Source organism: Macrobrachium nipponense, chromosome 7 (assembly GCF_015104395.2).
Source record: "Macrobrachium nipponense isolate FS-2020 chromosome 7, ASM1510439v2, whole genome shotgun sequence".
Lineage (NCBI taxonomy): Eukaryota > Metazoa > Arthropoda > Malacostraca > Decapoda > Palaemonidae > Macrobrachium > Macrobrachium nipponense.
This window is the reverse complement of record NC_061109.1, coordinates 14,909,610-14,921,655: the sequence shown is the minus strand read 5'-3', so window position 1 is coordinate 14,921,655 and position 12,046 is coordinate 14,909,610. Positions and strand designations below refer to the sequence as shown.

The 12,046-nt window shown below is 38.8% G+C and overlaps 1 protein-coding gene across 3 annotated transcripts in view; it reads left to right on the top strand.

The window, feature by feature from the left end:
- The window catches only part of LOC135217296 (uncharacterized), a 317,399-nt gene that overhangs the window by 68,503 nt on the left and 236,850 nt on the right, over positions 1 to 12,046 (top strand). The gene's annotated exons all lie outside the window — the stretch shown is intronic.

Sequence of the window (12,046 nt, the reverse complement as noted above, 5' to 3'; positions counted from 1 at the left end):
TGATGTTCAAATGAATAAGGAATACAAACACAAGAACTTAAAGCCCCATTAGATTTTGTCATGCATTGTTTTATTTGAGAAATTTTATGTTTATATGAAAAAATGCAGAATTCTTATTAAAACATGAGTTGAAATCAATACAAGTGAAGGTATATTCTGACAATGTAAGAACTATAGCGAAAAATCTGATTTCAAACAGATACGAGAAGCTAATGAGGTTACGTGTTAGATATCACATTAATCACATTATGACGGTGAGTGTGCTTCTGCATGACTGACTAGGAGTCTCGAAAGCAAAAAATTCAAAAACTATAAATGAAAGCAGTAGTTATCTGCTCGCATAACGCCTAAAGTAATAGAAGGAAGTGGTTAAGACAAACGTGATAGTTGAATGATTGTTGATTTATTCAGATAGGGTGGGTAATTAAATGCTTGTGACCTTGAGGAAGAATTTTCCAGATGAACAGCAATTATCCAGTATGTTCCTTCAAGAAGACAGTATGAGAGCAGCTTACCTTTGTAACAGACTGTTGCCTTACCTTCCGTTACTCTCTAATATAGAGTAGCTGGAAAGATGTTTTATAAATCCACCATATACCCTTGGCCTGATAGCTGATATGTATGTGTATGGGAAATAATCAGAAACTAGTTAATATTTTTGAATTTCTAACAGCCTTGCTCAAATGTACTCAGTGCTACCGTTGTCTAAGCTGTAAGAATGAACTCTTTGGTAAGGAAATGTGCCAGAAATCTTCCAAGCTATTCAAGTGAGTGGTAGATGATAGTTGTTCAGAACAGTCTTGATAAGCCAAGAACTCTAGTGACTTATAACAGTTTTTTCTTGTAATGTGGTTGCCCGTTTTATTAACAAGATAACACAGTTGGATGATATTACAGTTTTTATTACCTAAGTCTATTCTTCCCTAATAAAGAATGAACTAACTGTAGCCCTAGGAGAGTTCTAAGGGGAATCATTAAGTACTATACAGATTGGCATACTTGTAATGGCTCCCTCTTAACAATTTATCTACATTGTAGTGCTGGACTTATGCATTAAGAGTGTTTGATATTTTAATTTCTGTGACTCCAATATTTTTTTCTGTGTTTCTAGAAAAGTAGGTATTACTATTAAGACATAGCACATTGCAAAGCATATCTGGAGGTCCTACAGATCTAGTGGTTTACTGTTGCGAGCGTCCATTTCAGATACAAGAAGCCTAGTTAGGCCTATTTCCTGGACAAAATTGTTCAAAGAGGTAGTTCTTCTTCCCTCAATAAGAGTAATTATGTGATGGCATATTTTATACACTTTACAAAGCAATATCCAGGTACTGATGGTATAACGATTCTTTCTTTCAAAACTTGATAATATTTTGAAACACTGTACTACAGTTAAAGAAAGAAAAGAACACAAAGTCCTTAAGATAAATATAAAAGGCGGATTCTTCTTAGCTACTGTATGCACAAGCACACGCACTCGCACACGCACGAAGGAACGTCATGTTGGAAGACATACGATGGAAATGGAAGTGCGGGGTAGAGGGAAGAAGGGAATACCAAGAAAGAGATGGTGTGATTGTGTAGGGGAAGATATGGTATTAAAAGGTATAAATGAGAACGAGGCACAGGACAGAAATCGATGGAGACGACTTATTCACAACGGCGACCCCATATAAAAATGGGTTTAAGCTAGGAAGAAGAAGAAGATATATATATATATATATATATATATATATATATATATATATATATACATATATCTCCACTTCAGAATAACATAAATTAAACAACTAACCATAATTCATTGCAGTTCCAGTAGCCTCTCAAGCACTTACACTACTCCTTTTTGAGGGATTAACTCTCTTCCATCTCGACTGCGCTCGCCTTGTCATTTTCCACGGTACCAAAATCGGAGACACGCCTGGCCCGGAGGATGATTAACTGTCGCCATATTGAATTGGCCCCCACATGGACGGAAACCATATGTTCGTCTGCCACGAGGGTCACAGATTGCAGGAGGACTGACAACCCTGCCCCCTGTCCAGATACTGCGAACTTTCTCCAAACGGATGAAAGGGCACCTCATGTGTCCTAGTATATTACTTGGCAAATCTACAAGGACACATGGGAATCTCCTGTTGTCCTACCCACCTCCCAGAGGAAAGAATTCTCCTATGGTTAAAACCACAGAAATCTGCACAATGTACAAACCCTCTATTTCATTATTTTTGCAATAGGAGCTATACACATCTTCGGGAACATATGTATAAGTGTGGGTAGGTGTGTACACGTATATTACTTTTATACTTTCTTAATGTTTGTTTGATATATATTGCCATATATGCAGATGCTACACACATATATATATTGTGCCTGAAATGTTATAGGTAACTCCCATCCTTTTTTTATTTTTTTAAGACCACCTATCCTGAAACTACACTCGCTTCCATTTCCAACTAGGCTGGATCTCACTACTATAAAGCTTTCTCTCCTACTGATGGGTACCGTAAGGTTCAAAGGGGTTGCAATCCTGCCTGTCACCCTCTTTCATTTCTACAACTAAGTGCCAAAAGCACTGTTTTTGTATCTTTATAATCCAGCCATGGGCTGCTCTAGGAGCAAGAGCCTGTGCCAGCACAAGGCTGTCTTAATCTTTAACAGCAACAAGATCGGCCTTAGAAGAATTCTCACCGCCAGTGAGTCCATATGTAATAAATACATGTTTTGAAACAAATAATTACATATCTGTAAATAGAATCCATGACCTGAGGGGTCATTGGTGAATTAGGAGCATCCTACGTGACTAACACAAATCTAGATCACGCTGTGCAATGCCTGCAGTAGCCTGGTTTAAGTTTGTTTGAAAACATCATCGATTCATACCTTTGTCAACTTTTCATAACACCTTCCATGGGAAGCGGTTGACCTGTTAACCTGCGCCGGAAACTTGTAACTTCCGAGCCGGCGGACTACGTATTAGCTGAGATAGCTAATGTTTCGCTATCGACGTGATGCTCTAAGCTTCAGTTCTATTCGAGTGATCAAACGGAACGGTCTCATGACCGAACTATCTCTCTTGTAATGGAGTTGAGAAATAAAGTTGTTGTACTGTTATCAACTTATCCGTTTGAATCATCTCCCTTATTCTAAGAAGAACCACTTTAATAAGATACAACGTAGGAGAGAAGAAAAGAGGAACTAGTAATGCTTACGAACTACAGTCGTAAGAAAAGACAACCAGTCTTTCGCCAAAGCGGAAGAAACAACAATGGTGGCAGCATCAAAGAAGACTAACTTTAACAAGAACCATATCAGCCGACCGAAGAACTTCAATCATCAACTTCCAGCAATAAGTCAATAATAAACTGAGGAAACGGGATCTTCAATCAACGCAACTGTAAACATTCTATGAAGACGAAGATATGTCCTTCATCGAGAAGAATACAAGCATCAACATCGACGTTTGAGTGACTGTTATCACATATCTCCAAGAATCAAAACCGGACGCGGAGCAGCATCGAACATCAACAGAAAGAAGAAACAAATAAAGGAAACAACGCGCGATCACAAGCAAGGACGTGGAGAGTAGGCCAAGAGGCTGTGACGTCATCACGACATTGACTTCTTCATGCAACGACGAGAGAGAGAGAGGGTAGGCTGTGACGTTCATCACGACTTCCGACGCGAGAGAAAGGAAGGAGGAAGGAGCTGTGGACGTCATCGAATGGTCAACCCCCAAAAAAAAAATTCTACCCCCCCAAAATTTTATTAAAAAAAAATTTAATAAACCAGAGCTAAGTAGAATTTTATCTATTCAGGTTTTTTCTCAGTGAAGTGTTGTTCATCAGGAGTCGATCGTCCAATATTCTAGGGGTGAGTTATATAGTCTTAATCTTCATTCATTACAGGAATCAATCTTCAACTATGGGTCGGGTCAATGGGTTCCTGCCTCAAAATGTTGAGGCATGGATCTCATCTGTAGACGCTCATTTAAATGCAAAAAGCATCACAGACCCAGCTGTAACAATTACAGGAAGCCAAAAGCTTCATAGACTTTGCTAAAGGAGACGCAAGTGCATATCTAAGAGGGGTTTTCTTTCCAAGAGGCGGCTACATGGGACGAGTTCAAAATTAGGTTACGTGCCGTGTATGGCGGTGAAGAGGCTTTAGACGTAGTACTGGCTTTAAGAAATATCCTTAACCAAGCCTCTATGACTCAGCTTAATGTTGTCGAGCAGACGGCACTAATTGCCGACCGGCTAAATGAATATCAAGATAGTTTAAGTAACTCCAGGTGGGTTACAAGTGCCAGAATTGCCGTGAAAGATTTTATCCGTCTCATATACCTCACGACCATTACAGCCATGTTGCCTGAAGCTTTAGTGCGGTGTTTTGACAAAAAGCTGCAGCCCGACAGTACGGAATTAGATGTGTATAAACAAATAAAAAAACACATGTCTAAATGTACTGACCTTGATCCCTCGCTTACTCAAGTTTTTGCAAAAAATGAGAATAAACCACAACAAGTAAACGTGGTCCATAATAATAATCAAGCTGCAGGGATGGTTTGTTATAACTGTAAACGACCAGGTCACATGATTTCAGACTGTCGGACACGTTTTTGTTCAATACGTAATAGTTCCACTCATTCATATAATCGTTGCTTCTCGCGGAATCAACAGCAGAATCCTAAAACACGCAAACCAGTTGCCAATGAAAAATAAAGAAGGGTCCTCAGTACTATAAAACGAAACAAGCAAACAGTAATGCTGCTCAACAGCAAAAACAAACAAATCGTGCTTCAGGTACCTCTGTTCCTGGGCCGTCTAGCCAGAACTTGCAAGGTCAAGCGAATTTTCAAGGAGTGCAAAACAAAGCAAATACCACGTAGTTAGCTCCAAGGGGGGAGAGGACGATGTTGGGTCATCCATATCAACATCTTTTGTATCAAATAATCAATTTAATCATTTATCAGATCATTGTGAGGCAATCGATTTTCCTATGAAACACACGGCCGAATCCAAAAAATCTGTGCAGGTTCCCGTAGATTTGCATCACATTAATGCAATTATAAGTCAAGACGAGTTACGACCAACCTTACATGCAGTAAATTTGGACCATAAGTCATTTTACTTTGTTCTTTGATTCTGGTAGTCCACGTAATATCATGGATTTGAGGACTCATCATTTACTCTTTTCAAACTTCCCTATAGAGAAGTCCGGAATAAGCTCTCGGGTACTGAACTCATGTTCAGTACAAGGTCGGTAAGCGCATGTTTTCCGATACCTTTAATCGTTTGCTACAAAACATTAATATGTATCCCGCAGTAATTATCGGATACCCGTCTATGGCCAATCAAAACATTACATCAGCCCCTGCAAAACACGGCGTGTATATCAAATGGAAAAATTCTCTATAAGTCTTCTAATACCCTAAAATCAGTTTTAGATAATAAGGGGAACAGAAAGTGTAGTCACATATATCGAAGAACCAATCACTTGTCTCATGAACCAAGAAATAATCCACGCGACCCAACAGAATTCTCGCTCACCCGTAATATCAGCTGCACGCAAACTCTCGAGCCGAACGTAACTTCGAACATATTAGTTTGTGTAAAGAAAACCTTGCCGGGATCTGAAATGTTAATCCTTTCCGACACTCTGAAAACACACGGATTATCCGTCACACCAGCCATTTATACAGTCGGCTCACAACAACAATGTAACATCGAAGTCTGTAATCATTTGAATACCACTTTAGTAATCCACAAAAATCAACATGTGGAAGTTTATAAACATCGCATTCTTACCGTAGCTGAGATCAATCACGCTCAATCAGTTGCGGATGAATCCCTTTTGGCAATCTATAAAAAATAAAATCAATAAGGACATTCAGAAGAAGAAATTCAGCAGAAATTTTTGAATCTTTTAACAACTGAATATCATGATGTTTTTTCCACTACGGATGGAACCTTAGGAAAAACGGATGTCATGCGAGCATCAAATAAGGCCTAAACGGACGAACAGAAAGTAATCTATGTACCTTCGTACAGACTTCCTATGAAATTTCAGAATGAGATAACTGAGGAAGTAGGTAAATGCTAAAAGAAGGAGTCATTAGGAAATCAAACAGCCCTTATAATTTTCCGTTAATAGTAGTACCGAAAAAAGATCGAACTTGGCGGATATGCGTCGATTTTCGTCGCTTAAATGAGGAAACAATCCATGAACGATTCCCCAGTGCCATTTACTGACGATATTCCATCTCTACTAGGTCAGAACAAATATTTTACCAGTTTGGACTTACTAAAAGGCTTCCATCAGATTCCGTTGGAAGAAGAGAGTATCCCATACACTGCCTTCAGCACAGCCAGGGGACATTATGAATTTTTGCGTATGCCTTTTGGTTTACGTTGTGCTCCTATAACTTTTACTAGAATGATAAACATTGTGTTTGGAGACTTGTTAGGAGATATCCTACATGCCTATATGGACGACCTAGTAATCTTTTCTAATACCTTAGAAGAACATCTACGTAAATTAGAGTTAGTGCTACAATGACTAAGGCAGCATAACCTAAGGGTAAAGATAATTAAGTGTGAATTTTCTAAAACAGAACTAGTCTATTTAAGTTTCACGGTGTCTAGTCAAGGTCTTAAAGTAGTCCATGATAAGGTATCGGCTATCCGTAACTTCCCGATACCTACAAACATCAAGGGAATACAGCAATTTCTAGGGTGTAGCGGGTACTATAGGAGGTTCATTAGGAACTACTCCATCATAGCCGCTCCCCTAACCGATCTTATAAAGAAGGGCGTAGATTTCATATGGTCTGAAAAACATCAACAGGCGTTCGATAAATTGAAAGATGAACTGTGTAGTTCTCCTATCTTGAAATTTCCTGACTTCGGTAAGGAATTCTTTATTGCAACAGACGCCTCAGACCTAGGAGTAGGTGGTGTATTACTTCAACAATATGATAAACAGTTTTTCCCTATAGCTTTTTATTCACGTAAACTGAGACCTTCCAAAAGTAAATATGCAGTAATAGACAAGGAAGGGCTCGCTATTGTTAATTCACTAGTGCATTTTAAGTTCATAATATATGGTTATCCCGTCAAGGTTCTCACTGATCATAAGCCCCTAACCGACTTCTTTAAAGGCTTTAGTCACAGCCCTAAGCGACTCGGTGGCATATGATCATCCAAAGACTTTGGCGCGAGGATCGGGTATTTACCTGGGAAAGCAAATATCATTGCTGACGCATTAGCACGCAACCCCTCGTCTTCTTGTACAGAACCATTAGCTGAATTAATAGATATCTCAACCTCCACGCCCATTGTTAAAACTATATCTGAACAGGAAGATCTGGGCTGGAGTGCTGAACTATTACAGATGGAACAAAGAAAAGATCAGCAAATAGAAAAAATCATAAACGCGTTAAACGGAAATCCGAAGGAAAAGGAATATATAAAGTATAAGCAGCAGAATTATATAATCAAAGATAATATCCTGTGTAGATCCGTGATGAGGAAAACCCGCAACACACCACAGTTGAATAACAACCAGGTGGTGGTACCTATCTCACTCATACCCACTGTCTTAAAATGGTTGCATGAAAATCCACTGCATGGACACCCGGGTTTTTCCATCATGTCACAGAAAGCCAAATCTTTATTTTATTGGCATACGATGCTTACAGATATAAAAAAGCACATAGCTAATTGTTGCACTTGTCAAGAATACAAAGGGCACACGAAGACACCTGTCAGCCTAGGGGCTTACCCCGTGCCAAATCAACCCTTTGAAAGAGTACACTTAGATTTATTAACAGGGTTTTACGAGTCAGACAGAGGAAATAAGAACCTCCTAGTAATCATAGATGCCTTGACTCGATATACAGAACTGATAGCGCTTAAAACAAAAACCGCAGTCGAGTGCGCTAGAAAGTTTTACGAGTGCTACATTTGTAAACATGGAATTCCACACACATCTATCTGACTCGGGCGGGGAGTTCAATAATCATTTCCTTAACTCCTTGTGTGAATTCCTTTGCATAAAGAAAATCAATACCATGATCTATCACCCAGAGTCTAATGGGCTAGTGGAAAGGGCAAATCGTAAGGTTTTAAACATTTTAAGGGTCACCTTAGGGGGGACAGACCCCAACTGGGACATTGCCATACCTGCGGTACTAAGCACACTTAATCACTCATATCATGTGTCTATTAAAATGACACCGCACGAGGCACTGTACGGTATCCCAGCTAGAACACCTTTCCATGTATTAACGCCTACAACCAATTTATCAAATCCTCTAAAGGATGTTATGGATGCAAGCATAAGTCGATATAATATACTTCGTAAGAATCTAGAAGAAGCACAAATTATAATGAAAAGAATCATGATAAAATAGCTAAGCCAACTAGAAACTATGCCGTGGGCGATAAGGTATACATACAAGTATACGTACGTAAAGTCTAAATTACAAACTGACACCTAAGTTTGAAGGCCCGTTTAACATTTTAGAACATTAACGGCCAATAGATTTAGGGTTCAAAATGTATCCCAACCCACTGATATGAGACTAGTTCCATTGGCACATATCAGAATCTAAAGAAGGTAGATGGAGTGAGGGAAAAATGGTTGTATTTATGAAACTTGTATAATAATTTATATATATATATATATATATATATATATATATATATATATATCATATTTGTATGTAAACATATTCTTTAACATGAGTTATTACATATATTTTACTCATTGCAGGTTTCCAAAATGAATCTGTTATTGTTAGGAGTGATATTGTTCGTTCAGACATCTTTGTCGTGTGGAAAGAGCGCTAAGACGAAAGAAATAGAATTTAATCATGGCTCGATTATCGAAAGAACCCAGGACATTTTTATTATATCGAGTAATATAGTCATAGAAGTGGATATGCAGGCTATCTTTTTGCCTGAAGATGACGTCCTTAACCTAAAGAATGACCTGTTGAGGTTTGCTGTTTCGTTAAGGGAAATGCACCAACGTTATTTTCATGCTAACTCAGAGATTTCGCTAGCTCAAACCCTAAGCGTCGCGGAAATGTTATCTTACGACGTGCAAAATAAAAGAAACCGCTGAGGCAGAGGAACTTGCTCGGGACTTGCTGATGTGGTCTGTGCGGCACAATACTCTCGAACGTCGCAAACCCGCTATTTTTGCTGGAACTAAACATCTTGGGATCTGTTGCGAGTTTAGGCTTAGGAATTTCAAATCGCCTTAAGATAAATAATCAAAATAAAAGAATTGAGTTTTTGCAACACAAAACCGAATTAGCTTTGTCCGAACTTCACAGCCAGTTATCCTCAATAATCAAATAATGCGTTGGAGAACGAACATTCTAGTAATATCGATCAGATTATGGAAGTTTAACACTTGCTGGCTACGTTAGCTTATTATAGTTCAAAAATAGATCATATCCGTATCAAAATATCACATTTTTTGTTAGAGAAATCAAAGGACTATGTGGAAGCTATTACGTTAGCAACAAAAGGTGTGTTATCTCCACACCTTATGCCTATTAAAGATCTAACTTTAACTTTGGAGAACGGACGGGAGAAACTAGGTTATATTCCTTTATTAGACGCCCATAAAATAGAGTTTTATTATAGCCTAATATCAGTCAGCGTTGAAAATTATAGGATTATGATCACTATCCCTTTTGATTCTTCCGATGCTTGGCAATCATACAAAATAGCACCGTTTCCAACTTTCATGACGAATAACTCAAGTCCAGTAATATCCAATTTGACGGGACATGTTCTGATTTCTCCTGATAGGAAATCATTTACAGTCATTAAAGACTTAGATAAACTCACTCACTGTTCAGAAGCCATGAATAATAAAGTTTGTACAGCTGACTCTTTTGAATTCTATCCTATATCAATGGATTCATGTGAGTTAGGCTTAGTGCTAAATGGCTCTCTCTCTCATACACGCGAAGGTTGTCTGAAGAAACTTTATCCCTTTTACAGTAATAAGTTCAATTACAGAATGAACAATGGCTCCTGGATCCGATACGACAAAGACGGTTTTCAAGTCTCATGCCCGGACGGGACCACCGCCCATTCCCAAGTCTTTGTAGCAGCTGATGGCTGTACAGGGACATCTACAAACTACACGGTCAGAGGGATCAACACGATAATACGTGAGAGGTCTTTCTTCGCAAACTATACCTGGGCGACTACAATTATCCCATCACTACCTCTCCCATACAACGCGCGGGTGGCTCATCGTTTGACGCAACTGGCTGAGATGGACCATGCATCACTGACTTATGCAGGAGGAGAAAATCTTTGTTACTACGTGCTGCTGGCCGTGTTTAGAGTGACGGCAATATTGGTTATCGCCGTTAACATCTTTGCTTGGCGTAGGTTGAGGCGTACACAGAAAGATCTTCAAGGAAACGTGTTGCCGCGTCCAGACGACATTCCTGTTGTGTTAAAAGTGTATACATTCAGGGCCGTCTGAAACTGGCCATTTCACTTGGTGCCTAGGAAAATTGTCTGGGATTGTGTTGTGTGTGAAAAGCAGTCTGTACGCTGGCAATATGTAGGACAAGAAAGACTCAAGCCTTAGCATTTGAACAGTTAAAAGTATTTTTCGGGCACCTAAGATAAAATATTGTAAGCCCAATATATTATATTAATTAAATATACTCCTAAAAGTATTTTTCGGGCACCTAATAAAATATTGAAGCCCTATGTATTAAACTATTGATGCGTGTGCATACCTGGAATCTGTATCTGTGCACACTTATACTATTATACAATTGTACAATTATATTTATATATTACAAGGAGTGACAAGTACTCTTTAACAATTTTCCATGATCATGTTTGTATTTTACCAGTAACCGCTATTCTTAATCAGGTTACCTATTACCATAATCTTCATGTATAAATGTTAACCTTTTGATTTTTACCTTTTGATTTTTTTTGGTACCTAATAATCATCATTATCAAACACATGGATCTATATTTTCCATGCATTTCTCTTTATTTATGAATATGTCCAAAAAGGGTATGTAACAGAACCTTTTTATGCATTTAATCACTTGTTATGATTATATCTGAATATATGTTACGAGCACACTCCTAAGAAACCATGTTTAAAGTAACTTTTGTTATTCAAGGCTTGAATGGTAGCTGTCCGAGCCTAATGTAATAAATACATGTTTTGAAACAGATAATTACATATCTGTAAATAGAATCCATGACCTGAGGGGTCATTGGTGAATTAGGAGCGTCCTAAGTGACTAACACAAATCTAGATCACGCTGTGCAATGCCTGCAGTAGCCTGGTTTAAGTTTGTTTGAAAATATCATCGATTCATACCTTTGTCAACTTTTCATAACACCTTCCATGGGAAGCGGTTGACCTGTTAACCTGCACCGGAAACTTGTAACTTCCGAGCCGGCGGACTACGTATTAGCTGAGATAGCTAATGTTTCGCTATCGACGTGATGCTCTAAGAATTCAGTTCGACTTTAGTGATCAAACGGAACGGTCTCATGACCGAACTATCTCTCTTGTAATGGAGTTGAGAAATAAAGTTGTTGTACTGTTATCAACTTATCCGTTTGAATCATCTCCCTTATTCTAAGAAGAACCACTTTAATAAGATACAACGTAGGAGAGAAGAAAAGAGGAACTAGTAATGCTTACGAACTACAGTCGTAAGAAAAGACAACCAGTCTTTCGCCAAAGCGGAAGAAACAACACATTCACTCCGCACTTAGGCTACCCACCCCTTTACCTTCTCTGGATGGCGTTGCAAGCCTGTGTGTATTGTATTCATGCCTGACGATTGGTTCCCATCATCACCCTGAAGAAGACGACCCACATCTTCGAGTAAGGTACAATGCGAAGTTACAAGTTTATGTAATCAGTCTATCTCTGTTCCCCGTTAGGCGAGTGGATTTCGCGCTCGGTTACTAATCCGGTGGTCCGAAGTTCGATTCTCGGCTCGACCAACGCGGAACCAGAGGAATTT